Raw genomic sequence first — 26,255 nt, 5'->3', positions numbered from 1 at the left:
TTAGTGAGGGCTAACAAAACCACACATAAATCCTACTTTGGAAATATTGGAGTAATGAGATATGTCCTTAATCTGAAAAGAATGTAAAAATCTTTTGAGAGCTTTACTGTACTGAACAACAAAAGTGCCTGTGACAAAGCTATGTTTTTTACAAAATTTGAAACAATTTCGGTTTGCAACAGATAAAAGACTCCTGTAAGTGTTCAAGTGTTCATTAATAACATGAACATGCCAAAATGTCAATTTACAAATCAATAGCGTGTGTGTCCACCTCTGGTTGCGATGCAAGTAACACATCTTCGTCTCATGGAATGGACCAGGTGTCGCACAAAGTCATGTGGGATATCTGTCTATATCTGCTGGAGCATGTTTCGAAGTACTTGGAGTTACTGTGAACACGTGGTTGACATTGAAGGCGCCGATCCATCTCATTCCACATGTGTTCGATTGGTGACAGATCAGGGGTGCGACCGGCCAGGGGATGACATTCATGTTGTTTTGTTGAAGAGAATCCTGAACACGTCGAGCAATATGAGGCTGGGCGTTGTCATGTTGAAAGGTAATGCCTGGGCCATGACGACCCTAAAATGGTAGAACAGGGCTGATGATCTCGTCGTGGTAGCGCTTTCCATTGAGATTGCTGTAATCCCACCCCATACCATAACGCTGCTGCCCCCGAACCGATCTTCTTCCATGATTGACGTAACGTTCATCTCGACATCAGTACACTCGAATCTGTCCATCGCTGTGGTTGAGGTGAAAACGAGACTTGGCAGTGAATAGAACTTGTCCCCACTGCATGGCCGTCCAGCATAAACGCTGTCTGCACCACTGTAGATGTGCTTGACGGTGGTTTCCTGTCAAAATTGGACGTCTGCGGGTCTTCTGGTGACAATCCCTGCACATCTGAGGCGACGACGTATGGTTTGTGTAGATATTCCTTGAAGACCAGGGACGCTTCTTGCAGTCACTGTTGCTGGCTAGAATAGATTTCTTAGGTGTGTTGTTCGAATCCAGTTGTCTTGTCGATTATTTGTTACGCGTGGCCTGCCAGTTCGATGATGGTCTCGGACTGAATTCGTCTGTTGCCAACGGGGCCATAAACACTAAATGGTGTTTCTGTGGACGTTAAATCGTCTTGAAACATCACGTTGACTCGATCCTGCTTCAAGCATACCAATGGCTTGCAGACGCTCATTTTCGGACAGGATTGGCATTTCGTAATGTTGAATAATTGCGTAATTTTGTTGTTTTTCTGAGTGGTTGTTGTCAGCATGATGCTAAACAATGCATATGGAATCCCTTTAATGCACATGTTTTTATACTCATTCTTGGGTAGTGAAATGCATGGGGCTTGCATAAAAGTCAACTTTTGCATGGAATGCATGCTTTTCTGTAGCAGTTTTTGAGACTTGATTCTTTACATGTGCTACAATATTGAAAACCAAACTTTACTTGTTTGAAAAATACACTAAAATATTGTTGTTGAGTATAGATCCAGAGTTGGAATCAGTTCCACTCAGAATAGTAGAGTGCAGAAGTGGAAGACCTAAAGGATTTAGAAATTGCGTGTCATACTTCTTCTGAAAATCCATCCTGAGAGAGAGATCGTTTGATAATTTCCAAACGTGAAGATTGAGATTTTCCACACTGTTGTGAAAACGGTTCGATTTGGGTTGACACAGAAGATGGTTCCAAATTGGTGGTTGTAGTGGCAGATCCACCAAAAGAATCGGAAAACAAGATTTTGCTGGCCAAGCTGGAGCTACTAGGAATATAGTGCAAAGATGCAGTTGAATTTTCCTGAGAACTTCTGGAATTAGGATGACTGGCGGGTAAGCATATCCCAGGACTCCGTCCCATGATATCGATAAAGCTTCTACAACCCAAGCTTCTGGATCCGGCACTGGACTGACTGGTGGGTTGTCTCTTCTTGAGGCGGGTCACCAATAAGTCCACCATTGGTAATTCCCAAACCTGACTGATAAGTTGAAAGGGCAACGGATGCACAGTCCATTCTGTGACGACTAATTTGTTCTTTCTTGAAAGATTGTCTGCCAGAATGTTAAATTTCCCGGAATATGATGAGCTTGGATTCTGCAATGTAAGCTGTCTGTCGTTTAATATAATTTCCTGGTTTCCTCCATCAAAGAACAGGACTTTGTTCCTCCCTGCTTGTTGATAAACGCCACTACTGTTGATTTGTTGTTGCAATGAGGACAGCCGAATGGACGATTCAATGTCTCCAAGAATGTAGAGCTCTCATTTCTAACTGATAGATGTGAAGATGTTCCCTCGAGAGACCAAAATCCTTGATCTATAAGGCCTATAGCTTCCATGTGAGCACCCCATCCTTCCATTGAGGCATCCATATAAAGGTTGCGATTGTATGTTGGATATGCAAAGGGGTTTCCCGTAAGCACATTATCCGGGTCGATCGACCATAGAACTTTTATTCTTACTGCCTCTGAAATTGGAACTGTTTGATCGAGATTAAAATTCTTGAATTGCTTTAACCAATACTGGCTGTGTCGGACATTCAATTCTTCCCCTCGCTGTCCAGTCCTGAATGGACGTTAGCAACCCTAACAGGAATTTCCATGATCTGATTGAACTTGAGGTTTGATTCAGAAGGTGTTCTAATTTGTCTTTTATTTCCAGGAACCTGGTCCATGGTGGAGATACAATTCCTGTGATAGAGTTGAACATTGCTCCTATGTATTTGATCACTTGAGGGGTAAGCTCTGACTTTGTGGGATGGTCTAAGAACCCGAGATGAGCTAGTACTATAGTAATGACGTCTGCTGCTATGAAATTGTCGATATACCCATGAAGTCTGATGTTTATGGTAAGGCAGTAAGCCAGAATCAGTCTTGTCAAGATGGTGAATAACCAAGGAGGCATCGCTATTCCGAACGGTAGAACCAGGAACTTAAATGAAGTCTGTTGATAGCGAAATGAAGGAACCTTTGTGATTTCAGATGTATGGGAATGTGTAAATAAGCGTCTCTGATTAGTGTACACTTATGAGTGAGTGAGTGAGTGAGTTGGGTTTAACGCCGCTTTTAACAGTATACCAGTTATATCACGGTGTGTCAGCTTAATGTGGGAGGAAAGCCCGAAGTGATGCAGGTCTCAGACGTTTACCACTTCGGTGCAACCCACGAGCACGGGTATGGTGCTGACAAACCTAGAAACATAATCGGGGCGAACCGGGATTCGAACCCACAATCATAGGTTTCTGACGTGCCCAAGGGACGCAACTCTGCACAGCGAATCGCGGTGCCTTAGACGACTGGGCCACCCATGCCCCCTGTACACTTATGAAATGATCCCAGATTTTGAAACATTTCCTTAAATTTTGAACTGATTCCATGGTGAACTGTGGTGGACAAGGGAGGTAGCTTTGTTTCAACAAATTTAGGCATGTTATCATTCTTATTTCTGGCTAATCCTTTTTGGGAACAAGGAATATTGGAGAATATAACCCTTGAGAGGTGTCCGTCGAATCCAGTTCCAAAATGGCGGCTTATGTAATAGCTGATTACATGGCCGATGACAGCTTGGGTTCCTTCAAGAAAAATCTGTTGTAGTAGTATAGGTAATGGGGGTTCTGGCTCACTTCCACTGGAGCAGGATTCATATACCTATACTGCTACTACAGGTAGCATTTTTTATGTGTAAATGACTATGCGATTCAACGATAGTCATGAGATTAAACTAAATTGACTCCAGCTCACCAATACCTGGGGCCAATCATTGCTTTAGATGAGCCTAAATGGTAATAAAAATATTCTTCATTATTTTTATCGATAAAGCGATATTCAACATTTTTATTAAGTTCTTCGTTCATTTTACTAGGAGACCAGACTATATAACTACACTCTTTTTGTAAATTGATAAGAAACAATTGATTACCGTATTTGGTTGGTTTGACATCACTGATATAATAAAAACCTTGTGGTAATTCTCTCCATTTAATAGTTTTTTCCATTATTATATATTAAATGTAAGCATTTGTCTAAATGTAATCACACGATAGTAAGCAATTTATTTTTAATCTCCAACCAGTTCTTTGGTTTTGGCACGGAATAATTGACGCGCTTGTTGCCTCCCTTGTTCTATGAACTTTTTTTTCTCGTCCTCGCTAATACCATTGATCTTATGAGATTTTGATCGAATCTCCTGCTTCATTTCATTGTATTTGGTGAGTTCTGACAACACTAAACGAAACTCATCCTCGGATATCTTACAATCGGCCACTGCTGTCGAAATATGATCCTCAATGCTGTTCAACTTTGCTTCGGCGAGTATCCGAATACTATCGTGTTTTAATGCTTTCTTTTGCAACCTACGAGAAATGAATTTTATCGCTATTCCTGCCAGTCCCGAGGCTCCAGCCGCTATTTCCATGCCGAGCACGATAGGCGCGGCGATTATAGTTGATAGTAAACCGACACCGGCTACACCGAGTCCCATGCCAGCTACTACAAGAGCGGTGTCAACTCCGTCCAGAGCATTCACGGCTCTGCGATACTTTTTATACAATCCAAGTCTCAACTCCCTATCCTTTTCTATTCGATGTTTTATGTCGCTTATTTGATGTAATCGAAATCCATCAACAGTTTCCTTCATTTCATCGAGCGCTGGATATAAACTCATAGTGTATATTACGAATATATAATAGTCTTTAATTGGTCTTGCTTAAATGTTTTGAGAGTATACATCAACCTTATCAAATGTATATTATATGGCAAGAATATCTTAGAAAGAGAAATACTACCACTTTTAATAATTTGAACCCCCTCGAGGGATGTAACGGGTGATGCACCGACATGAATAATACTGCAACGTTGACGCTCGTGTTTCTTGAGCCATTTAATTGATACACCTGGTAATATTTCGAAGGCATCTACCGGTGCATCACCGAACAAGACTTCAATAATAAGCGTAGAAATATTAGGTATTGCACTCAAGTTCTGTTTAATATCATCAAATTCTGTAACCAAATTTAAACTAACATTTTGGATTGCCGGACGACTATATAACATATGACCTGGTTTTTCTGGCAGGGGAGTGACTAACACACTTTTTCGTTTTGACGGGATATAGGCCGCGAGTACGATACCACTATTTATTATCTTAGTTAAATTATGTCCCTTACCCATCATCGCATAAGGTGGGGTAATGACGATATTCAGTAGCCACTTGATGTTTGCCTCGACCATAGTCCATTTATTCTCACTGTTGTAAATAATATTGTACGGAGTGGTTTTAAGGAGTCTACTAACGTCGACATCGCTTAAATCTTCTAGATTACCCGTGAATGTAACTTCTTTCCGCTTGTATACATTATCGTGTAAGTGTAAAGCGTATAACTTACCATTGGTACCGGGTTTACCGAATCCTTCCGTGTCTCCGAGATCGGAAAGCGCAATTGTATTACATTGTCTTATCGTTCCAGGGCCTGATGCATCAACCATTATTTATAATATGGAGTGTTACATCCTATATGTACAGGTTGGTGATTAACATCTAATACAGAAATTTTGAGGTCTGAAATAATACCACGCTTCAATTTTTTATATTGTAATGATGAGAAAGATTCCGTTCTACCGCTATTGTATTTTTCATTTTTCACTGGAACACTTCTGAGCAAAGTTGAAGGACTTTCTTGTTGAATATTATCCGTTGTACTGATTTGATCAAGATGGATGCACAGCTCTTTATAGGGAACTAAATCGGGTAATGTATTTCCCTCATTTGATGAATCGACTATTATAGTATAATTGGTTGCAAATCCAATTGTAATTCTTAAGTTCCTGTAAGGAATTACACCCATTCCTCCAGGGGATAATTTTAGTCTCCCAGTCGCCTCATTTTGTGTTAGACTAGCTCCATAAGGCTTAAAAAATTCATCATTGAGTGAGCATACGCTGTAATACCCATCAGGTATAGTAATAATTCTATCTCTTTCATGTGTTAATATTATCTCATTATTTCCTCTCGCAGCACTTATATTGGTCCACCGTGGGTAATACTTTACATCGCATAGAGCTACTTCGAGTTGTCCATCCGAGTTATCGATAGTACGAAGCAGTTCAATAGACTGACTATTTGTTATTCCCAGGAGTGTAACATACATATCAAATATACAATGATACTATATCATAACTTAAATATGGAATCAACCATTATTTATAATATGGAGTGTTACACTTAAGTATCCTACATGCACAGGTTGGTGTTTTACATCTAATACAGAAATTTTAAGGTCTGAAATAATACCCCGCTTTAATTTTTTATATTGTAATAACGAGAAAGATTCCGTTCTACCGCTATTGTATTTTACATCTTTGACCGGAACACTTCTGAGTAGAGTTGAAGGACTTTCTAGTTGAATATTATCCGTCGTGCTTATTTGATCAAGATGGATGAACAACTCTTTATAGGGAACTAAATCAGGTATGTTGTTAGTACCTGCAGTAAATTTTACGCCGCGTTCTAATGTTATTGCCCGCTCCAATCCAAGCGTGTGTGCTAGGTTCTCACCAATAATTATATCTGCGTCTCCATTGATGATTTTCACTGACCCAGTGGCCTCACTTTGTGTTATACTAATTTCATTATGAAATAAATTATTAAAAATTCCCTCCTTAAAAAATTCATCATTGAGTGAGCTTATGCTGTAATACCCATCAGGTATAGTAGTAATTCTATTATTGTCATATGTTAATATTATCTCATTATTACCTCTCGCAGCACTTATATTGGTCCACCGTTGGTAATACGTTACATCGCATAGAGCTACTTCGAGTTGTCCATCCGAGTTATCGATAGTTTGAAGCAGTTCAATAGACTGGCCATTTGTTATTCCCGGGAGTGTAACATACATATTAAATATACAATGATACTATATCATAACTTAAATATGAAATCGAGATACATTACTAATCAATCGATTATAGTAACTGCCTCTGGTACTGAATTTTTCGTTAAATTCCCCGATATCTTTGAAAATTACAGGGTCACGACAACTAGCGATAAAATGGTGCACGATTGGTTTCACAATCCGATGCAATTTTGGCAGAATCAGTTAAACTTTGCCGTATGGTGTGCCACAACGGGATGTGGCGTATCTCTTTACGCTCCAGGATTTGAACTGAATAAGTCTGTTATGTCATTTCACGTGTACTATCAGATTAGACGTATACTTAAAGAAATTAGTGCTCCATTACCGCAGGATCGAGCGTGGAATTCCACAAATAATAATTATGATAGGTCCGCGTATGAGCGTATTTGTCAGGAATTTAATGTTTCTACGAGTAAAGATTGGCGTATTAAAGGAGCAAACCATGGTCTAGGTGTTCCTTACACAGAGGAAAATAAATCCGTCAAAGAAGAAAGCGATTATGTATATATAGAACTTAATAAACCTCCAGTTAATTTTGGTAAGTTGTATAGTACCAGCAAACTTTACGCAAGAATATATGATCATTGGCATAAAACCGGTGATTGGTATAAAGGCTGGGAACTTTATAGTAACGATTGGAGAGGGGATATTATGAGTTTTAAGAGTGGTTTAATTTACATTGTTACAAAATTTATACAAATGAACGATACCGCAGACGCTTGGAATGAATTTCTTAATGATAAAACTGAAAATAATTTTACTAACCCAGGATTTGTAAGAGTTAATGAATCGATAAGAACTTATGTATGGGCAATTCTCGGTGCACAATCTCAAACACGAACGTCCATTATCGGTTCTGGGACGGCGCTCGATGCGCAAAAACAGTTTGTCTTAAACGTGGAGGACGCCATTAATTCGCCAGTTGACATACCATCGTCTATAAAGCGTTTTCAAGATGCATTACAGTACGCTCAATCCAAAGTGGACTTTGTTTATGCACCGGGACTATACATGTCTCCGAGTAATATGGAACTTAAGATCGGTCAAGTGATAGGCTATAATAATAAAATTGTTATCGCTACCGATCAACAAAAACCAGGTATAAATTCAGATATGAACGTCGAATTAATAACGCAAACGATCACGGGTGAAAAGGGAACAGTCAAGCCGCAAACACCACATGTTTCACAAACATCTACTGATGCACAAGTTTCACCGCATATTGCGGCTAAAAATCAACAACATATCGATGAAAAAACAGCGCTTGTAGTGGGTGGAGTCTCGGTTGGCTTACTCATGATTTGGTTAAATAGTCTTTAGCGAATACGTACAACAGCCCTGCAATTGCTACGATCAACCCCCACAAGTTTTGACTAAGCCAAGTGGTGGTCTTAGCTAATAAATTCAATAGCCAGGAAACAACACTCCCTATTATACCGGGAAGTGCGGCCGCGGCTTTCTCAGCGAGCTTTCCCAGTGCTGAACCTAATGCTTTTAAATGCTTTTTTATCCACTCTTTTATACCGTTTTTATCGTTAGGCGGTGTACTACCACCTGCACTACCCTCTGTTAATGAGAGAGTCAAAGTCGATATGATAAATCCCAACGCGGTTAAAATACTGGCAATTGTTATTCCCTGTTCTCTGAACAATGTTTTAATTTTATCGGCCAGTGTAGTATCATCGTTGAGGACTTGATCGATAGTTTCTCGAATACGACTTATTTGCAAACGAAGTGCCTTTCTATTACTGGAAGCTGCTTCGAGGCGGGCCAATCTTTCCTCTTCTAGGTTACGCAATCTTTCAGCAACGCTGCGTCTACTGAATTCATCGCCCGCCTGTTCGAGTTTTGTTTTCTCTTGAGCTATATGTTTGTCGATTTCGGATAGCTTGGCTATATTATTGATGAGTTCTCCCCGCATAGTTTGCATTGCCTTGTCAAGACCTCGTAATTCCCTAATACTGAACTCCGAATGTGGTACCTGTAACGTTGAATTATCGTAGTAGGTATCTAAGATTTCTCCGAGTCCGTCCGAGGCCACCATCGAGGCTGCTTCCAAATCATCTGTATTAACGAGTTCTTTCCTCATAGTCTGAAGAGCCTTAGTAGTCTTCGCGGGAAGTCGTCGGTAGTCTACAAAACCTAATTCATCACGAACAAAGCCGATGTCTTTTTTAGCGGCTATAGTAGACAAGGCTAGGGGCTTACGAGTACGAGAATGCATAAGATCAATATCCGCAGCGCCACGCAGTCGCAATATTCCTTTACTATCTAGCATAAACTTTGAATATTCACGACCTATTGGAGTAACATAATTTTTATCATCTTTTAATGCATCGTAATAATCATCAACGGCTGGTTTCAAAAGTTCATCATTTACGGTTGGGATCATAAAGCTGGTTTCATCAGTACCCTCTTCGATGGTACTAGTATCAGTTATGTTATCTAGATCAAAGTCATTATGTTCAAAATCAGTCATTTTTATATTAAAAATAGGGTACATGTTTTCAATATAACAATGTCTTCGCAATACGGATGCAAGTTAAACCCACAACGTAGACTTCGAGATCCATTAGGGGTCAAGGCAATTCGTCAGTCTGTTACTATAACTAATAACCCTAGTACCATCGATCAGAATCAAACGCTTCTGGTTCGCTTTCCTAATCTCGGCGCACACGATGTGTTAGTTCCGGGAACTGTCCGACTAGCATTTACGATTGTTTTGAATTCTACCGACGTTAACAGGGAGACCGTTCAGAACTTAGGTCGTGCTATCGTTAAGAAAATCGCTATTAAAATTAGCGGTAATGAGGTTTTGAGTATCGACGATAGCGATGTATACTATTGTTACATGGATCTCTGGAGAACGGATAAAGAGCGGGAAAACTTACAGTACCAAGGTATTTGTAATAAGAACACATTGAGACTGCGCGTAGATGCTTCTAGTGGTGATGGTACTGTCGTAAAAGATCAGGCCGTTGCCGACGCATTAGGTAACCGATTCTATATTCCCCTAGACTTTGAATTACTAGATTCCCACATGCCCTTTTATCAAGCATCCCTAGGAGATAGGTTAGAATACGAACTCACTTTTAACGACTACGGTAGAGTAATCAGATCCGCTGAAGATGCTAGCTATTCCATTGACAATATCTCGCTGGAGTACGATATGATAACAGATCCTGAATTAGCAAGACAAATTCGTAACCAGTATTCGGGAAGTTTAGCCATTTTGTATGATCGCGTGCTGCGACACCGAAAGACCACGAGGGACAAAAAAGATACGTTGTGGAATATCAATCTAAACGTCCCCACGAGGTCTTTGAAGGGTATTTTAATGTTGTTCGAGGACCCCTCCGATGCGTTTAAAAGAAATACCGAGAAGTTCTACAATCCCAAGATTACGAAAGTAGAATTGACTATCGAGGGCGTTCCTAATCAACTATATAGTCAAGGAATGCTATCACATCACCAGTGGGATGAGATTAAAAAACTTCCTTCTATAAAACGCTCTCCGGAAGTTAACGCGGTCGTGAAAGATCTGTCTCTCGGGAGTGTATCGATGGGTGAATACCTCACCACGAAGTACGCGCTATGGCTCGACATGCGAACAACGGACGATGACCAATTACACGGCAGTGGGAGGAGAATAGAAAATGCTAGCGAGGGTGTCACCATACAGATAACGAAGCTCTTCGAAACCGATGGTAAATTAAACATATATTTGTACGTGATTATGGATGCGCAACTTAATATACAAAATGGGAGATTTGTGCAAGCAATCTATTGATAATCTTTTACCTAAAGATCCGCACTGTGCTATCATATGCGGGCAAACGGGCTGCGGAAAAACAGCCTTTATTCTAGATATTTTACAAAGTCATTATCGGGACGTTTTCGATCATATTATTATTCTGTGCCCGACTATAAGCGTTAATAAAACATACTTATCGAGAGATTGTGTAATGAATGACGACGGAATACACAGAGTCGATCCGGGCGATCGTTTACAAGACTGTCTCCGAGTATGTCACGAAAAATACAAAGGAGAATCAACCCTTTTCGTAATAGACGACTGCAGCGCGAGTAAAGAATTAACAAAAAAGAAAGATATGCTTTCGTATTTAGCATTCTCTGGACAGCATACTCAACATAGCGTTTGGGTACTTACTCAAAAATACAACTCTGTCCTGAAAGATCTCAGAGAGCAGACCAAATGGGTAGCGCTGTTTCATTGCAAAGACCGAGATTCATTCGAGGAATGTTTACGCGAAAATGATGTCATTTATACCAAGGGTGAACGTGACAAAGTCAGAAAAGTGTTAGCAGCAACGAAGCACTGTAAACTCTTATTAAAAACCGATCAACCAGCTGCTTATGCAATTGCTTAGCAAAATTATAGCAAAAATGTAGCAAATTATAGCAAAATGTAGCAAAAATGTAGCAAATTGAACATTAGCGGTTAATATTACATAAAATGTGGTTCGAAATCATCATTCTTTCGCAACAGTTCATTATTACGGGATGTATTGGATACGTCATATTATATTATGTTAGACTTAAATATCTCCTTAGGTATTACATTATGGAATGCGACGAACTCATCGAACAAATGCTCAAAGAATCTGATCAACATACAGAAGAACATGCAGATAAACATAGAGAAAGACTCGCGGCTTTGGTAGCCGGTGGAAAATGTTCCCAATATTTGGGAGAAAATTATACCATCGAAAAAATTGATAACATGACCGACGAAGAGATTAAAAAACTGTACGCGCGTTACGAGTCTAGACTGGGAGCTACAATGACTAAAACTATAGGGTCGTCTATATTACAACTATACACAGTCGTAGCTAGTACGTTTCTCCCTATCCCGGCAGAACATCGCATGTATTTATGCGAATCTCTCGAGAAAGACCCATTCATCGAACACGCTATAAGCTCAGTGAGCTGTGAGTTTTATCATAGATTCGGAATGTTCTTAGCTCCACTCACCACAGCTTTAATAACGGCTAGGTATTGTCAATGTAAACATACGTGCCCACTTAATAATATAAATGGAGACACAACAGATTGCGGAACCACAATCACAACAGGTGACACCACAACAGATTGTGCAACCACAACAGATTGCGGAACAAGTGAATGAGGATGTGAATGAGGATGCACCACAAGTGAATACAAAAAAACAACCCAGAGCTACTAAGAACCCCAAAAAAATAGCTGCAGGAAGGAAGGGAGGGCTGGCGCGCAAAGCAAAATTAATAAATAATTCAAATCCGATTAAAACATGGGCACTAGTAGGAGTTGCTGGTATAGCGGCTGTATGGTTCTTTTATAAGACCGGAGAAGAGAAAACGTCACCCCCGCCGCAACAACAAGTTCAACAAGTATTTGTCACAGAGTGACGAAATATCCCCCGCCTGTACACCATAGTACCAAATATGAAGACAATCCAGCGATTAGTTCTTGAGATATTGTGGCAACACCGTTTTCCAACTCCAAAAACAGATTTGCCTGCTGTGACCTTGAAAATGGGGTCAAGGTCACCAAAACCGACTGGTGTCTGCGGAGTCTGTATATACACCATAGTTCCAAATATGAAGACAATCCAGTGTTTAGTTCTTGAGATATCGCGGCAACACCGTTTTCCAACTCTAAAAGCAGATTTGTCTGCTGTGACCTTGAAAATGGGATCAAGGTCACCAAAACCGACTGGTGTCTGCGGAGTCTGTATATACACCATAGTTCCAAATATGAAGACAATCCAGAGATTAGTTCTTGAGATATTGCGGCAACACCGTTTTCCAACTCCAAAAGCAGATATGCCTGCTGTGACCTTGAAAATGGGGTCAAGGTCACCAAAACCGACTGGTGTCTGCGGAGTCTGTATATACACCATAGTTCCAAATATGAAGACATTCCAGAGATTAGTTCTTGAGATATTGCGGCAACACCGTTTTCCAACTCCAAAAGCAGATATGCCTGCTGTGACCTTGAAAATGGGGTCAAGGTCACCAAAACCGACTGGTGTCTGCGGAGTCTGTATATACACCATAGTTCCAAATATGAAGACAATCCAGTGTTTAGTTCTTGAGATATCGCGGCAACAAACAGGTGGGACGTACGGACGGACGGACGGTCGTGAATGCTATATCCCCCGCTTCGCGCTTTCGCGCGGCGGGGGATAATTAGAGGTTAGTCCTCATATAATGCTATAAGAAGCATGACTACTCCAGTTACAGACGGTAAAATGTTGGTAAACGCGACGTATCATTCAGCGGTGGTCACCAGCTTGGCCATTGGCTATGCCCGTATGGCTATAATGATTACTAAAGCCACACCTCCCAAGCTAGATTTTAATGGATTTGATATAGGTATGATGGTTCTGGATATTAGATTAGCAATGGCAACGAAGGATATGCTCATCAAACAAGGACTTATCCCGGAAGACATAATGAAGTAATTAAACATTTGAATATTTATATTCATATGGCATCAATTGCGATGATGGTCGGTGGAGCTGTTGTTAATGCTCTAGCTTTTTCGGGGAGTAATTATTTATTTTCCAGTATGAGGGAATCAAATGCTAAAGAAGTTGAAGAGGAGCGTAAACGACATAACAAAGCTTTAGAACAATACCAAGCAGCTCAGTTACAATATACGCAGCAGAGAATGAAGAGATTAGACTTTATTCATGAACAACTGATTAAGGAAGGACATTCAATTCAAACGTTTAAGGATGTCGAATCCGCCATGCACGAATACTACCTCGTTTATGGGAAAAAACTCGACCCAATACCGAGACCAACAATGAGTCAGTTTTATACACCCTCAGAGGCTCAGAGAGACCGAGAGGTCGCATTTGTTATTATGGGGTTATCTGCTGTATTGATTTTCAGCTATACACTAGTGTAGATGTGATTTGCATTTAGACAAATGATATGATAGATGTATATACCATGAATAACTGCAAGTTTACACTCATGGGGAAGACGACTCTATGTAACCGCCGCTGTGTTGATGTTAACTGCGGTATACACAATTATTACATCAAGCGTGGACACATAAACTATACGTGTTCTGAATGCGGGATAGGGGTCAAAGGTCGTTATTGTTTATGTAAGAAACATGGTGCTGATAGGGTCAGGAATCAGATTATTTATGCTAGGAAGAGAGATTACATCAATGAGAGGAATAGGTTGGGGAGGATAAGTATTTAGATATATGAAAACAACCAATTAGACAAATGAACCATTTTGCATATACCATTCAACCACAATGGTTTTTGTCAGAGAGTTAAAAGCTATGGCAAAGCAACGTGGTCTACGTGGATATTCTCGAATGAGAAAAGCTGAATTGATTACCTTACTCGGTTTGGAACCACCCCAGACTGTTAGAGAACTCAGAGTTCGAGCGAGAAACAGTGGGCTGAGAGGTTATTCTCGAATGAGAAGAGCTGAATTGATTGCTTTACTAGATAATAATAATGATGTTGATGATATTCAACATAATAATGATGATAATCAACAACAACAAGAATTAATATTTGTACCCACATCCGCCGGCGTTGGTAAATATCTAAGAGGTTGGAAGATGGATATTAATTCCAACATGGATGTTAACGATATTAAGCCCATCATATCGAGTAAAATTACCGAGGAATTAGATGATTTACAAAGTATAAAATACCAGCTGACGATTAAAATGACATTGAGTAAAAGTAACGCAGACGATAGTACCGAATATACCGAACCATATTTCCGTAGCAATCAAGAAGTTATAACCGAATCCTATACTATAAACGCATCATTAGATACATCAATTCAGAGGATACAGGAAACTTTAGAACGCTGGACTAATAGAAGTTCGGGTTGGGGTGTGGATAGAATCGATAGTTTATATTTAGATATAGCGAATTATATGCCTTTCAAAGGTGGATCTTATATAGATTTACCCCCGTATTATAAGAAGAAAAAAGCCATAATTAACGTAAAAAATAAATCCGATGATTGTTTAAGAATGATGATAAGATCTGCATTGTTCCCCGTAGACAAAAATGCGGATAGACCTTCTAGCTATCCCCAAAACGATGGACTCAACTTCGATGGTATAGACGAACCTACACCAATATCACAAATAAGGTGGAAAAGCAAAATAATTTAGCTATAAATGTTTTGGACATTCTAAAGGAATTGTTGTACACAGGATAAGCTCCGCTCCGGAACATATTCCCAGAATCAATTCATTTCTGATCGAAAAAGATGGAAAATATCATTATACGTGGATAAAGAGTTTAAACAGGGTTCTATACGATCAAACAAAACATAAGGAAAAGAAATATTTCTGCGAAAGATGCCTGCATGGGTACAGCAGACAAGATCTATTGGATTCTCATAAAGAAGACTGTAGAGGTGTTGGACAGACCGCTATCAGGATCGATATGCCTAAAGAGGGAAAAAATGTATTAAAATTTGAACATTATTGTAATCAAATGCCAGTACCGTACGTAATTTACGCCGACTTCGCAGCGCTTATCAAACCCATAGAAAATACCGAACGCAATACTGAGAGTAGTTTTACCTACAAAACTCAAGAACATATTCCTTGTGGGTTTGGATATATAGTTGTAAGGTATGATGGGAAAACAAACACTCCCGTGATTTACAGAGGTCCCGATGCAGCGGGAAAGTTCCTAGAATATTTACAAAATGAAGAGAGAATAATCAGGAAAAATTATCGTGTAAGAAACCCATGCGTTTGACGATAGATGATTGGAGGGCCCACAAGAAGTCAACGAGTTGTCACGTTTGTAACAAACCCCTGGATGGGGATTCCGTAAGAGATCATTGTCACGTCACGGGTAATTATCGGGGAGCCGCTCATAACGAGTGTAACTTGAAACTAAAAATGAATGCTCAAACAATACCCATCCCCGTTGTGTTTCATAACCTTAGAGGATACGATTCACATCTCATTATGCAAGCTATCTCAAAGACCGACGGCGGTTTAACGTGCATTCCTAACAATATGGAAAAATACATTTCGTTCTCGTTGTCTAAACCTATACATTATAGGGACAAGGATGGGAAATCTAGAATAAAGCAAAGTAATGGGCTTAGATTCATAGACTCCGTACAGTTTCTGTTATCTTCCCTGGAAAATTTAGCTAAAGCGAACAATCCCGATGACTTCGCTATAACAAATCAATATACAGATAAGATAACTTGTCATTTGCTGCTGAGAAAAGGTGTATATCCTTACGAATATATGGATGATTGGCCCAGATTCGAAGAAACTGAATTACCACCCCTCGAATCATTCTATAGTAACTTAACAGAATCTAGAATAACTGATGCCGATTATGAACACGCTCTGACGGTCTGGGATAAATTAGGTTGTAAGAATTTAGGCGATTATCACGATCTGTACTTAAAAACTGATGTACTGTTACTGGCCGATATATTCGAGATATTTAGAAAGACATGTTTAAAACAATACTGCTTGGACTCGGCATGGTACTATTCTAGTCCCGGACTATCGTGGGATGCATTGTTGAAGAAGACCGGCGTAGAACTAAAATTACTCACAGATTACGATATGCACTTGTTTATTGAGAAAGGATTAAGAGGGGGTATATCGATGGCGGCGAAAAGGTATTCTAAGGCTAATAATAAATTAGTGGAAGGATACGATCCGAGTAAACCCGACACGCATATATTATATTTAGACGCTAACAATTTGTACGGATGGGCTATGAGTCAACCTTTACCCACGGGTGGTTTTGAATGGGTCAATGTGAATGATATCGAAGTGAATGATATCCATAATATCAATGTGAATGATGAGAATAAAGGGTACATACTAGAAGTTGACTTGGAATATCCGAGTTCCTTACATAAAGACCATAACAGTTACCCGCTAGCTCCCGAAAGATTAATGGTTAATAAAGACTGGATGTCGGAATATCAACGTTCATTGATGGGTAATAGTAGGTTAGCTAACGTAGAAAAACTCGTACCAAATTTGATGGATAAGACAAAATATATAGTTCACTACAGAAATCTCCAGTTGTATCTATCGTTAGGTATGAAACTTAAGAAAATACACAGAGTTCTTAAGTTTGATCAAAGCCCTTGGATGGAGCCCTATATAAGGCTGAACACAGATTTAAGAAAGATAGCTACCAGCGATTTCGAAAAGAATCTGTATAAGCTCATGAATAACTCGGTATTCGGTAAAACTATGGAGAATCTAAGGAAGCGTGTTGATGTTAAATTAGTCAGATCTAATGAGGAAGAAAGACTCAGGAAACTTATAGCCAGTCCGGCTTTTAACCGAAGCAAGATATTCGATAACGACTTAGCCGCGTTGCATATGCAGAAAAGTAATATAAAATTCAACAGACCGGTGTACGTCGGTATGAGTATTCTCGACTTGTCAAAACACTTAATGTATGACTTTTATTACAAGGAACTTAAGAAGCAATACGGCGATAGATGCGAGGTGTTATATACCGACACAGATTCTTTGTTGATGGAAATACAAACCGAGGATGTGTATAAAGATATGGCAGAAAAAATAGATATGTACGACACGAGCGATTACCCAAAAGATAATCCACTGCACAGCGTTGTAAATAAAAAGGTGTTAGGTAAGATGAAGGATGAATGTGCTGGGACTCCTATAGCGGAGTATGTGGGATTAAGACCTAAAATGTATTCTATAAAAAAGTCCGATAATGGAGAGATAAGAAAAGCCAAGGGTGTTAAGAAGTATGTTGTAAAAAAGCATATCAAACACGAACAGTATAAAGAATCATTATTCAATGGTAGAACGTTCAAACACGAGATGAACTCTTTAAGAAGTTACGATCATAGGATATATGGATTAAGAATGAACAAGACATCATTATCCCCCTTAGATACAAAGAGATGGATTGATAATGATGGTGTAACTACCTATGCTTATGGTTATGGTGGTAATACCGTACCGTCGGGAACTATGAACAACTCTTCTCGTACAAATGCCCTACCCGGTCCATCTTGAAGATAATAAAGAATAGGCTCTCCTTCTTTCGTAACCAATCTACTAATGTTATATGTCTTAAGGGACCATATGGGATCGGTTGCACGACGTAGGCCTCCTTCGAGTTCACCGGGCTGGTATAAATATCTTACCCTTACTCTATCCGGAAGTTTTTGTTCTTTGCCTCTCCTCGGTGCTGAAGATTCGGAAGTCACGGATTTCATTTTAATCGCATCGGATGGTTTCTTCCCTATTAATCTCGTTACTTCATTATTCAGCGCTGATACAACGGCTGATAATCGTGTCACCCATTCGGTTGATCTCAATCGCTCGGATTTCATTTCGATCCCATACTGATAGCCAAACAAACGTTCCGCTAGAGTCCTGTTAAATCTTTCAACAATGGCTTGACTACGGTGGGCCTCTCTTTCACCACGGATGATTTTGACGTCGTGCTTTGTTAACAGTTTAGTTACCGATCCCATAAACTCTCGACCGGGATCTACTTGAAATAGCTTAGGCCATTTTAGCGGTCCGCGTTTATATATGCGGCTCAGTGCATTAGCTACTTCTGTTGAATCTTTCGAGGTTAATGGCTCAGCCTTTTTGTATCGACTAGCCACATCCACTAATGTTAAAGCGTATTCATACGTTTTGCGTTTTACCTTATCGTGAGGAAGAAACAAGAGGTCAGCCTGATGAACTTCATTCGTTGTAAAAATATCAAACTTCTTCCTCGGTATATAACGCGGTGCCGGTAAATATATTTGCCACAACGCTTGTTTCTTTAACCAATCCTTGGCCACATCTTTAGATACCTTAGCTGCGGTGGCTAATTTTTTTATTGCTCCTACACCTTTCCAATATCCTCGTGGGCTATAGTAAATTTTATTCATTATTAATTAATATTGATGTTTCGTTTAATACAACTCATGACTATCGTTGAATCGCATAATCATTTTGGCATAAAAAATTCCATCTGTAGTAGCAGTATAGGTATATGAATCCGGTTCCAGTGGAAGTGGTCCAGAACCCCCATTACCTATAAAAATTTATACCATAGACTCCAGGTGGTGGTCAATTTAACTTAATCTCATGACTATCGTTGAATCGCATAGTCATTTACACATAAAAAATGCTACCTGTAGTAGCATTATAGGTATATGAATCCTGCTCCAGTGGAAGTGAGCCAGAACCCCCATTACCTATACTACTGTTGTCTACAGAATGAATGGTCAGTGGAGGTGGAGACATCCATTGAAGATGATAACCCATTCTCACAAGGTTGAAAATCCACTGATTGGATGTTATTGATTTCCAATTCTGTGTTTTCAATCAGAAGACAGCGCATTGCTCCTTTCTTGTGTAAGCAACATTTGAGTTTTATATTCTTTGTCATTTAATGCTTCTGCACACTTACACATAGATGAAGGAAGGCATCTAAATTCTTCACTCTTTCTTAACGCATCTGTCTGGCAATCATGATAAAGCCCCATCTGCGGTACTGACTACCGCACTCTTGTAGGCAGAGCTTATACGAGTGATCTGACAGGTCAACATGACAGCATGATAACACACAAATTAGTTAATGCGTAAACGGGTGATGTCATGTAAACACCCACCCTCGTGGGCCGTTTGACAACAAGGACTTAAGTTTTAATGGTCATAAGTATCCATCAAACGATTCCAAGACTTTTCAACAAACACGTAGTTCTTGGGTTTCAAAACCTACCTACCATGTTGTCTTCACATCTTCATAAAATGATTTATCCAACACAGTCCAACACGAGAACAAAATGTGTTTGTTGTGATGAAAAAGGACAGTGTAGTTCCTTCTTTGAGTGGCATTTAGAAGTTGGAATGGTAACTAAGACAAAATTGTTATGGATGAGCAACTTCTTTATTACAATTGGGCGACGTTTCGGTGTAGATTCTAACACCGTTATCAAGCAAATGATGTACAAACTACTTACTTACTTACTTACGGTTGGAGATTTAACGTGCGCTTTCCGACTGGAGCGTATTTCGCACACGGGCCCGGTCGGGCCATTTAGCGTGGTTTTGAAGGGAAAATAAAGGTGTTGCAACCAGAGGGGTGTTTTAGTGGTTGCTTATAGAAGTTTTGGAGATTTTGAAATTTGGAATGCATGCCTAGGGGTGTGGTAGTGTACTAAGGGAGTGTGTTGGTGTGTGTTTGTTTATGTGGTGTGGTTGAGTGTTTTTAGATGCGGATCATTAGATTGGTTTTAGTTAAGTATACGCCTAGTGCTTTAAATTTTTCTATATTGTTATGTGGATTTAGGATTGATTCTAGGGTTATGGCTTTATCTAGTTTTAGATTTGTTTGGAGTGTTGCTCGGTGGGTTTGGTAGTGCGTGCAGTGTAAGAGTGCATGTTCTATTGTTTCCAGGTGTGGGCAGTGTGGGCATTTTCCGGTTGCGTGTTTTTTTATTTTTAGGAGTTGACTGTTTAGTTTAGTGTGACCTGTTTGGAGTTTGGTGATTATTCTATCAATTTTCTTGGATGGATGGAGGATTTTAGGTTTGGTTAGAGGTTTTTTGAGGATTTTGATTATCTGTGTGTTTGTTTTTAGGTATGTCTTATGCCATTTTTGGGTGATTTTACGTTTGTTAATGCTTTTGATCTCTGCTTTAGATATTGGTAGATTAAGGCTTATTTCAGGAATTTTGAGGGATTTTTTGGCGGCTTGATCGGCGTTTTCGTTTCCATATATTCCTACGTGGGCTGGGATCCAGATAAATGCTATTTGTTTGCCTGCCTCTGTTAAGTTATTTGCGCTTTTGAGTATTTGGTTAATGAGTTTAGGGCGGTTTTTGGTGTTTTTATTTTGGAGGGCCTGTAGTCCACTTAGTGAGTCTGTGAGTATTAGGATTTTATTTTGTTTTTTAGCATGTTGGTTATGGAGGGCTGATGCTATGCCCATTAACTCTGCAATGAAGATGGATTGGTTGTTTGGGAGTCGATAAGATTGAGTGTTCCTATTTGGTTGTGCTATGTGGACTCCGAAACCAGTGCGATTTGTGATCGGATCAGAAGATCCGTCTGTGTAGATGTGGCACCAATTTGGCCAGTTTTCGTGTATGTAAGCTAGTGTGGTGGATTTAGCTATGTTTGGATCGGTTTGTTTGTTTATTGAGTTTGCCAGAGATGTGTCTATTTTGGGGATTTTTAGTTTTGGGGTAAATATATTTGATGGTTTGCAGTTTTGTTGGAGGTTATCTATTTGGTTTTCGTTTAAGTAGTTGAAAATTCGTTGAGATATTGGAGTAAGTAAAGGGTGCTTCCTAGTTAGAGCCTGGTTACGAGGGCGGATATTTTCGCTTATGAGGTTTTGGATGAGAGGGTTTGATTGGGACGAGGCCCAGAAATTAAGGGTTAAGTGTTGCCTACGTAGGTTTAGTGGCATTTCTCCTGTTAAGGCCTGAAGTGAAGTGAGAGAGGTGCCATGTTGGGAACGTGTGACTATTTTAAGAGCTTGGTATTGGATTGAGTCTAGTTTTTTGGTTAGGTTATTGCTAAGCGTATCATAGATCGCACATCCGTAATCTAATTTTGACCGAATTAGTGATGTGTAGAGAGAGAAACTGTACAAACTAGGTATGAGCATGATATATATACATAACAATAGATAGATGTTTATATAACAGATAAGGTTGATGTACACTGATTGATAGGTAGTTATCATAAACAAGTTTAAACAAAAGAAATAGGGTTGATGTACAGTGATTGATGGGTATGGGATTACTAAGAAGGAACAGTGTTGTTGAACAAAAAAACATAATATGTATCATGGCACCAATCGTAATCCTGTGGTGTATGGTATATCTGCAGTTTATGAATAGCATTTCTCACAATATATACCTCAATCGGTGATTTCAAATGTTTTTTTGGTTGTGTTCCTCTTGCTTTCATCTGGAATCTGGATGACAACAATCGTGTAAAAAACCCTGGTAATGGTCACAAATATTTTCAAGTGATGAAAGTATTATTTTTTTGTTTCTGTCACATGTTTTCATTGCCCAGTAGCAATGTGTTTTTGCAAAGTCACACTTGTCCGAAAGCTCCTCATGCCAAAGTCATTCAATCAGTGAAACTTGGCGGGCCCCATGCCGGACCCCGATTCCCTGTTGATAACCATGCCAAGAGTCATTTGCATAAGGCAATCAATATTTTTTGTATGTGTTTCTCCCCTCAAGCCTCAACTAACAAGAGATCAATAATTGATCATAAAACTGATCTTGATCTTGTTAACTACTTCGGCATGAACACATGTTTGGTCTCGAAGCGCAAAGCAACAATGTTTCTCTCAGATGGATTTTTTCTCCATCCACTACGAACAGCTGTCAATGCCTCAACAATCTTCCTGTTCAGTTGATTTCAACAATGTAATACACACAGCCTCATTCACGGCGTCATCACAAAATTCCTTCCAAATACCCACCACGTGATCAGGGTTACGACCTTGGGATTAATTAATGAATATGCATTTTTAGTTTACACTGTCATTTGTGATGTATTGTGTGACCATTCTGCATTCATTTGTGTTTTTGACTTAAAAAAGTAACTTGTGGTTCTGGTTGATTATTTCAACATTTGATGACGTGTTGCAATGAATAAAGTATGTATGTATTATTTATACTTATTTTTGCGTTTTTAATTTTTGCAATTGAGTCTCGTTCGCAAAACTCGCAATAATAAAACGGTCGCAAAAAATTCCCTGTTTACAGTATTAACGAAGCATGATGTCGCAATCAGGCGTGGTGAAATAGAGGCCCACTGTTGCCATGCCATTGTTGAAGAAATTAACAGGACATTAGCAAAACGTTTGTTTGGATATCAGTATGGGATTGAAATGAAATCGGATCGATTAAGATCAACCAAATGGGTGACACAATTATCAGCTGTTGTATCAGCGCTAAATAATGAAGTTACGAGATTAATCAGGAAGAAACCATCCGATGCGATTAAAATGAAATCTGTGACTTCTGAATCTTCAGCACCGAGGAGCGCCAAAGAACAAAAACTTCCAGATAGAGTAAGCGTAAGATATTTACACCAGCCCGGTGAACTCGAAGGAGGCCAACGTTGTGCAACCGATCCGATTTGGTCTCTTAATACATATAACATTAGTGGGTTGGTTATGAAAGAAGGAGAGCCTATTCTTTATTATCTTAAAGATGGACCGGGGAGGGCATTTGTAAGAGAATAGTTGCTCATAGTTCCCAATGATACAGTATTACCACCCTAAGTAACCATAAGCATAGGTAGTTACACCATCCTTATCAATCCATCTCTTTGTACCTAAGGGAGATAATGATGTCTTGTTCATTCTTAAGCCATATATCCTGTGATTGACCCTTCTTAAAGTATTCATCTCATGTTTGAATGTTCTACCATTGAATCATGCTTCTTTATACTGTTCATGTTTGATATGCTTTTTCACAACATACTTCATACTTTAACTTTTCTTATCTTCCCATTATCGGCCTTCTTTATAGAATACATCTTAGGTCTTAATCAGGGGTCCGGAAACCGTCATATGCGCCGGACATGTCCGATTGGGAATCTCAAATGTCCGGTCTAAAATATTGCTTACCGGACATTTAAATTTTTCTGTCCGGACATTTTAAAAAGTATTGTCCGGACATTCTTAAATTTTGACCGGACATGATCAACAGTTAGGACTGAGCAATTTCTGTCTGCAGTTGTAACACAATGAAGATTATCTACACTGACAAGCTTTGTTTGTTTTGATTGCTGTAAATACATCGTACCTAGAATGATAGTCCAATCGGTCAATCACTGTAATAGGCAATAAACTGAGTTGACACTGATTAATCGAGGATTTATTACTGAGAACATCTTGTTAATTTGAGTAAAATGTATTTACAACTGTACATAAATACCTTGCATCATCGATGTACCTCATTATCCTCACAATGCTACGATACGTAACCTCAGTCAAGAAGCGAAAGCGTGACGACAGCCAGTCGACCGATGCAGATCAGTCGAGCGGATCTGCCAAACCCTCAAAGTCTGAATGATCATTTTGTAAGTCGTGGCTAACGACTTTCACTTGGTTGACATACAACGAGGATTTGCAGATTTTATTGTTTTCAGTAGCTAGTCGTATATTGAATCTTGATTGACCGCCATTTTGCTTTCTGTGACGATCGATAACAATTTTTTTTATGGTCAATAATTAAGTACAGATGAAAAAGTATTCAAATAACTACTGCTATCAACGATAGTTTAGGATTTATGATTTATATTATCTGTCTTGTTTTAAATAAATCTTTAGTTTAAAAAAACAACTTTTCCCGTGAGGTCACGTGATAACCAAATATGGGATAATAGTCTCGACCCAAATGTTACAACGCGTACACTCTAGCAGACTATTGCATCCTATTGCGGAGTATGTTGGATTAAGACTCTTAATCCAACATACTCCGCAATAGGAGTTCCAGCACATTCATCCTTCATTTTACCTAATACCTTTTGATTTACCCCGCTGTGCAGTAAATTATCTTTTGGGTAATCGCTGGTATCATACAAATCTATATTTTCTGCCATATCTATATACTCATCCTCGATTTGTATATCCATCAACAAAGAATCAGTATCGGTATATAACACCTCGCATCTATCGCCTTATTGCTTCTTGTGTTTGTTGTAATAAAAGTCATACATTAAGTGTTTTGACAAGTCAAGAATACTCATACCAACATACACCAGTCTGTTGAATTTTATATTTCTCTTCTGCATATGTAGTGCGGCTAAGTCGTTATGAAATATCTTACTTCTGTTAAAAGCCGGACTGGCTATAAGTTTCCTGAGTCTTTCTTCCTCATCAGACCTGACCAATTTAACATGAACAAGTTCCTCAGATTCTCCATAGTTTTACCAAATACTGAGTTATTCATGAGCTTATAAAGATTCTTCATCCCTTGGACTGGTCGATACCGATCTCCCCTAGGGCAACGACTTGAGGCTGTTTCAGTAGGTGGCAGGTCTTCTCCTTGATCTTAGGATGCAGACCAATAGCGTGGTGAATCCTTGTGTCCTGGCCTGTGACCTTTGGATATGTGTGCAGGTCACAATGTACAGACACCACCCTAACCAGCTGAAATGGTCGATCTGGGTGTTGCTGGGATCCTGGCTTTAGGGTGTCCTTCAAAGACCTACTTTCCAGGTACTTGCCAAACTGTCTAAGTTGGAGACGATCAGGATGGCAGTGAGAGTTGATGGCCTGAGGTGAGATGGGATCCACAAGGGACTGACCATCAAACTCTGAGACACCCTCATCCAAGACGTGGACATCCAAAACCTGCTCCATAGCTGGCGATGGCATTTCCGGTGGGGTCCCTGCCTCCATAGGACCCTCCTCACCTTCCGCTTGTCCAAACAGTGGCTTGGTTGTGACCAGTGCAGCGGGTCCAACCTCCTTTGGGCTGGTCACACTTGCCAGTGACTGTGGCCTCGGTTCCAACCCAGACTAAACAGAGCCTTAAACCTCGCCTTCTGCTCCTCAGTAAGCAGGTTGAGGAGGTTCCCAACAGCACTCCAATGAAGGAGGACAGCCACAGAGTTTACCGGGCACATGGTGAACTTGTTGGGAACCCCAAGGGCCAGCTTGTGAGAGAACTCTCTCATCTGGGTAAGACCACTTGGGGAAATGGGATATTCCTCCAATAGGTCAGAGCCATTTAGATGATCTACCAGGTCCTCAGGAGTAGATCTGGGACCTGAGATCTGTTTAGCCAGCCAGATCAGTGCTGTCTGGGTCTGAACCATCAAAGCACTGGGGCAAATGACTCGTTTGGAGCACCCAACAATGAAGCAAGGTGAGCCCTGTGCTGACAGGGATACGGAGGTGGTTTGGCCATGGTTTTGTGTCAACACTGGCTTGCGGTTCCTGAAGGGCTTTCCAGGGCTAGTCCGGGCGAATAAGGTCCGGATCACCAACCCCAACCTGTCCGAGGAAGTGACAGATACTCTTCGCTGTACAGGCTTTTCTCCATAAAGGTCCCCCCTGGCTTCTGTTCATGGTGGTACAGGTGTAGGTCACCACGCCTTGGGGACCGCCCTCTCCTGTAAGTGTTATCCGGAATTCGTTGTGGGGACCTTCCCATTCTAGCACTGTGTCCACGATGAGGTCTTCGAGATCGTTCTCTTTTGTTTACAGGTGCCTGCAAGAGTGGAAAACTATATATTAACCCTTCCATCATTTAAGTATGTGCATGGGGAGACCACACACATACACGTTCAGTTATAGAAACAGTAGTCACAGAAG

The 26,255-nt window shown here is 39.9% G+C and overlaps 1 protein-coding gene and 1 pseudogene across 8 annotated transcripts in view; both read right to left on the bottom strand.

Annotated features, from left to right (window-relative positions):
• LOC139468153 (kelch-like protein 3) overlaps positions 1–26,255 on the bottom strand; it is a 198,865-nt gene that overhangs the window by 46,434 nt on the left and 126,176 nt on the right. The gene's annotated exons all lie outside the window — the stretch shown is intronic.
• LOC139469037 (uncharacterized) lies at positions 24,903–25,756 on the bottom strand (annotated as a pseudogene).

The sequence above is a fragment of the Haliotis cracherodii genome, unplaced genomic scaffold, assembly GCF_022045235.1.
Source record: "Haliotis cracherodii isolate W230 unplaced genomic scaffold, xgHalCrac1.p SCAF_2, whole genome shotgun sequence".
In the NCBI taxonomy this organism is placed as follows: domain Eukaryota; kingdom Metazoa; phylum Mollusca; class Gastropoda; order Lepetellida; family Haliotidae; genus Haliotis; species Haliotis cracherodii.
This window is presented reverse-complemented; position numbering and strand designations above follow the sequence as displayed.